General features: G+C 38.5%; 1 pseudogene; it reads left to right on the top strand.

Annotated features, from left to right (window-relative positions):
- On the top strand, nt 1-5900 carry LOC120294528 (annotated as a pseudogene).
- The last annotated feature ends 214 nt before the right edge of the window (nt 5901-6114 follow it).

Below are 6114 nucleotides of genomic sequence, written 5' to 3'. Positions count from 1 at the left end.
ATGGTCTGCCGCCTTGGTGTCTTTGAGCCAGGATCCTTGGGCAAGGGAGGTTCGAACCAAGTAAAGAAACTCACTGGCGGTGCAGAGATTTGGGGAGTGAAAGATTGTGTGCTTGAGGGTGTCGGCCAGAGGTCGTCGGAGAGGGTCCGGGCGAGGCCGATCCGCTAGAGAACTCCTTCTCGCTCTCGAGTCTCACTCTCTCTGCCACGCTCTCTCTCGACCTCTCTCTCGCGGCGACGAAAATCTAGGGTTTTCAAAAGGGTCAAAGTTGTAATTTAATAAATTTGTGAGGGCAAAAAAGGCGAAATGAAATTTTCCTTTAAATGAACCCCAGCATTTCCCATGAAGAGACTTCCAAAGATTTTTCCCAAACACCCTTATTTTGGCCCAAGTGCTTTTGATGCCCAAAGCTCCTTGAAAAGCTTCTCCCAGACGCACAGGTACTCATCTTTTTTCAATTAACTGTCCCGAATACCCTTCTCTCTCTCTCTCTCCAATTTGTTTTTTTTTTTTTTTAAATCAAACAAACTAACAAAGTTAACTTTAATTTCATCATCCTTCTCATCGGTTTCACAATATAAATGCCCATTACACCCAACAAAACTTCATCTTATCATGCATCATGCTTTGCCTAGAGAAAGTTGTGAATTTTTATTTAATGTCTTGTTTTTTAATCGCAAAAGCTATTTAGAAGATTAAAAATTTCTATTATGACGGCTTACGAACACATATTTAATTGCCTTTTTTTTTTTTTGTTAAACAGTTTGAGTGAAGCTATTTTTCAAAGTTGAAATCTAAATTTTAATCTAATTATCTAGTTGATCTTGATTGAATATGGACAAAATATTGATCAAAATGTCAAAAAAGGTTAATTGTTAGAAATATGACAAGATCTTAAACATGTATGTTTAGATCATATCGAAATGAAAAAGACAGGCACAAAAGGAAAAAAAAAAAAAAAAAAACTTCATATTGTTTTACTTCTACCATGAAAAAATAGTAATATCGGTTCTAAATTCAATTATAGCAAGTGGGTCTCTGGAAGTTTATTACTAAAAGGGACGCTTGGTGTAATGGAGCCCAATTTATGCTCCCAGTCCAGGCTCACAAGAGTCCATAGCAGCCCATGTTCGGACCGGACCGGACGGCCAGCCTAAGTCCCTATTTTTGGATTATCAATTAAAATTTATAATAAAATATACTTTTTAAAAAACAAGTATTAAAAAATTTACAAATTCCTAATTTTTTTTTATTCTAAAAGTCATGAAAAATCTTTAAAATTAGTTTTGAATAGTTTTCTCTTAAAATGTGCAAAGATCCTTGACAAAAATTATGCTTAAAATTGAATAAGCTATGAGGGTTTTACCATAAGATTTGAATGTCCTTATAAACATATGTTAGATCATTGTTTGCTCATTTTTATTTCAATTACCAATTGATTGTGCACTCTCAGTATATTAATTTTAGTTTCCTTTAGCCTAGTTAGGAGCAGCAGATTTCTTATTTCTTAGCGTTAAACTCTCGCTTTGCTTTGTCATATATTTAATGCTTCCTTGGTTGCTGATTGTAATTTTAATGACTGTGCACCCGCATGATTGCATAGATAGGTTTAAAGTCGATCCGAACTGCCTAATAGACGTATTTTTAAAATGAACAAGATTAGGTACCGAACAAATACTAGTTAGTTAATTACTGTAATTAAGTCTTGTCCCTAGATTCTCTAGTTGTGTAAAAGGTAAAGTACGCTCCCCTACTTCACTTAGTTTCTAATTGACGTCAATAAGTTAGTGGCGACTCTTCATCATAAAATTCTAATAGTGTTAATTTGAATACCCAATGTTGCGTGGGATATGGGCTTGAAAGAGCCCAGTTTAAAGCTAAGGCCATAGGTCTGTCTTTTAGACAATACCTCTAAATCTACTTCCCTCCATACGAGGGAAGATCGAAGGAGGGAGGGCGAGAGTGACGGTGAAGATGGAGGTGAGGTCGAGCGAGCTTGCGGCGGACGTTGACGGGAGCAGAGCCTGGCCAGCGACGTCGGCTCAAATATAGCACGAGCACGAGTGCCGGAGAGAGCGAAGACGATGGAACCTGAAATTTTGAATTTACGGAAGGAAGGGAGAGGAGAGGCGTTAAGAAAGGAGAGGGTCTGCAGAGGCAAAGACAACTTGCAGAAAAAACCCTACCGTCGGGGTGAGAGAGAGAGGCGGGAGACGGTCCGCAGAGGAGAGGAGAGGAGAAAGAGCGTCAGAGCATGCATGCGTGCACGTCACTCCATTTACACGTCACGAGAGAGCAAAGGAGTGGGAAGAGCAAATTTTGAATAGCTGACCCCATTTACACGTCACTCCACGTGTCGACTTTTGAATGATTTTACGTTTCGACTACGGGAGTGTAAAATCCATCCAATATTTTCTCGATCACGGGCCTCTCTTCGTTTTCTTTCCATAGTCGGGCCCCCCACAATGTAGTGGCGCCATCGCGTCATGGCGATTGACAGGCCAGCATTGCATTTCAGCTCTCCAATATCAAACGGTGGTCGAGCGTCCGTAATTCTCGGATCGAGTTTCGTCCAACGGCCTCAAATTCGAAAGGTACGGAGACATTTTCTTACACGACACTCAACCCGAATAAAAAATATAGGGGGAAGAAGATGCTTTAATGAATTAACTATTGCCTTTTCTGTTCCTTAGATGCTGTCGACTATAAATACCCATCCATAAGGTTTGGACACTCCCAGAAAAGCCTCTACTCTCCCTCCAGTGTTCTTCAGCTACCTAGATCTAGAAAGTAGCAAAAAAGAAATGTCTCTTCCGATTTCAAGAGTCCCATCTTCTTCTCCTGCTGAAAAAACAAGCCTGGTCCCTGAAGGCGGATCGGCAATTTTTCATCCAACCATATGGGCGGATTACTTTCTCAAACATGCTTCCAACTCCAACTCGACGGTAGCATTTAAGTTACTCCTTTTCTTAAATTACTTTTGGAAAAATTTTCAGCTGTTATGTCTTCTGAAAACCGAGAGCATAAAGAATAATCTTGGATTGGTGATGATCATTCTACAGCATTTAATCAGAAAAAAGAAGTTCTAATTTATTGGAAACCCCATGCAAGGGTTGGTCCTTGCATGATTCAAAATTTCTGTGCGAACCTTTGGGATGCACATATGACTTGACAAATGTAGAAAGAACTTTAATGTAAATAAAATTGGTCTTAACGGTATAATCTTTAGGTAATTTCAACTCAGATTTTTATTGTGATCAATTGGATCATAGGCAACCTCATATGTTTCTGGCATGCTTACTCGATTTACGTCAATTACCTCTATTTTTTGTTTTGTTGAACTTTCAATTTTGTATTAATTGTAGAGTTCTGATGGCGTAGTAGAGGAACATATTGAGAGATTGAAAGGAGAAGTGAGGAAGATGTTGATGGGTGCTATGGATAAGCCATCGCAAAAGTTGAACTTGATTGATCAGATCCAACGCTTGGGATTTGCCTACCATTTTGAACATGAGATAGATGAGCAGCTAGAACAAATCCATAGAAGCTATTTCGAGTTTCACTACGGCGATAATGATGACAACCTTCACACTGTTGCTGTTCTCTTTCGATTATTACGACAACAAGGTTACAATGTTCCATGTGGTATGTAATGTTTCAATTTCATTGACTATTGAGTTAGCGAAATTATATTGCAGATACTAGCTTGATAATCCATTTGATTGATTAGAGGGAACATATAAAATCATTGGTATGTTCAGTTTACTTTGATGTTGATTTGTTTATTTGTTAACCTGTTTATGTATTTAATTCTCATAGTTTGTGTTCTTCAAATTTTCTCGTTTTAAAAGGTGAGTAGGCCTCTCTTCCGATTCCTTTGTTTAGTATGTCATTTTTCCATCGTTTTCGATTGATCTAGATATTGAACATGGTGCTTTTCACAGCATTTGATGATAGCATCTTCTCCCATATTCCATTTGGCCATACAGAAATCTTTAATAGGTTCAAGGACAGTGAAGGAAATTTCAACAAATCGAGCATTGCTGACGTGCAGGGAATGCTAAGTCTATTTGAAGCTTGCCATCTAAGTTATCACGGCGATGATATTTTGAATGATGCACTCGCTTTTACTATATCTCACCTTGAATCAATTGAGAAAAAGAAAGTAAGCCCTAATCTCGTAAAACAAGTGAGTCATGCCCTGCATCAGCCAATCCAAAAGGGTTTGCCAAGGCTAGAGGCGGGCGTTACATTCAATTCTACCAAGAGGAACCTTCACATAATGAAGTCCTGCTCTCTTTGGCTAAGCTCGATTTCAATTCATTGCAAGAGCAACACCAGAAAGAACTCGGCAACCTTACCAGGTGAACTTCATGATAGTGTGTTTGGAGTAGCTAGATGTTCTAAAACACCAAATTGTTATAGACTGATTAGTGTAATTGCAATCTATTCTAAACTAAAAATCATTTGCACATGTCAAGGAGTGTTATCTCTTTGGATCATTGGTCCAAAGTACTTTCTATAATTCCATCATTGATGTGTTTGCCCTAAACGAGATTTGTTGGTAAATTGTAGGTGGTGGAAGGATATAGATATAGAGAGGGAGTTTCCATTTGCTAGAGATAGGCTTGGGGAGTTGTATGTCTGGATGTTAGGAATTTATTTCGAGCCGGTGTACGAGATTGCTAGAGGAATAGTAACCAAAATGATGGTCATCCTTTCCATTCTTGACGACATCTATGATGTCTATGGCACATTGGAAGAACTAGAACTCTTCACGGAAGCAATTGAAAGGTACAATTGGCACTCGGGCTTTTCTCAATTTACAGATTCTAAATTTACTTATTTTAATTTGACCAACTGTTGATTAGGATCAAGTTTAGTATTTTTTAAATTTGAACTCAGGTGGGATGTTGATGCCAAAGAAGGATTGCCAAAGTGCATGCAAGTGTTTTACAAGACACTTCTTGATTTTTATGATGAAATTGGCAACGAATTGGCTAGAAAAGGAAGATCATACCGCCTCTTTTATGCAAAAGAAGTGGTAAGCCATTTGACATTACATCAATCAAATGCGATTTTTACTTTGTCCACTTGAAACAAAATACTAAGCTTTTGGATAAGGATGAAAGACTGTCATATATCTATGTCCATCAAATACATTAAAACTCGAATATTGATGTAGCTTTTACGTTTATGATGAATTCTCAGATGAAAATTCAAGTGAGAGCATACTTGGCAGAAGCCAAATGGTTCCACCATAGTCACGTACCGACGATGGAGGAGTACATGCCTATTGCATTAATAAGCATTGGTAGTCAATTGGCATTTGTGACAGCATTTCTGGGAATGGGAGATATTGTAACAAAAGATGCTTTTGATTGGTTATTGTCTAGCGACCCCAGGATAGTGAAGGCTTCGCAAGTAATCGGTCGGCTTATGAATGACATTGCTGGACACAAGGTATACAAAAGCTATACCAGTGAACAACATCATTTAATCTAAATTATTTTCATAGGTTTTATCAATAGGAGAAAAAATAATTCCAATGATATATATATATATATATATATATTTTGTAGTTTGAGCAAGAGAGAGGTCATGTGGCATCTTCAGTGGAGTGTTTCATGAAACAATACAGTGTTACAGAGGAAGAGGCAAAGAAGGAACTCTGTAAACAAGTGGCCAATGCGTGGAAGGACATTAACGAAGAGTTGTGCCGTCCGACTGCCGTTCCCATGGTACTCCTCATGCGAATTATCAATCTTGCACGAGCCACGCATGCGGTATATGAAGATGAAACAGATCACTACGTCAATGCTGGGACCAATTTCAAAGAGTTTGTGACTCTTCTGCTCGTCAATCCATGCCAATGTGATGGATTGGAAGAACAAGGTTAATTACCAAGCCGTCATCGATCGCGTCAGACATTTCCGAACGATTTAAATTGTGTGTTAACTCTTGATCAATGCTCTTTTCTGGCCTGAGAACCGCCCCGCCGTGCCCGCACCCCCTTCCTTTGTTTTTTTTTTCTCCCTAGTGGGTTTCGAATAAAATAAAACTAGAGGAGTCTGTGAAAAATGTGATGCTGGAATTTATGAATGTTTTATAATA

This window comes from Eucalyptus grandis, chromosome 6, assembly GCF_016545825.1.
Source record: "Eucalyptus grandis isolate ANBG69807.140 chromosome 6, ASM1654582v1, whole genome shotgun sequence".
Taxonomy (NCBI): domain Eukaryota; kingdom Viridiplantae; phylum Streptophyta; class Magnoliopsida; order Myrtales; family Myrtaceae; genus Eucalyptus; species Eucalyptus grandis.
The sequence above is the reverse complement of the archived record's forward strand: the minus strand, read 5'-3'. Positions and strand labels throughout refer to the sequence as shown.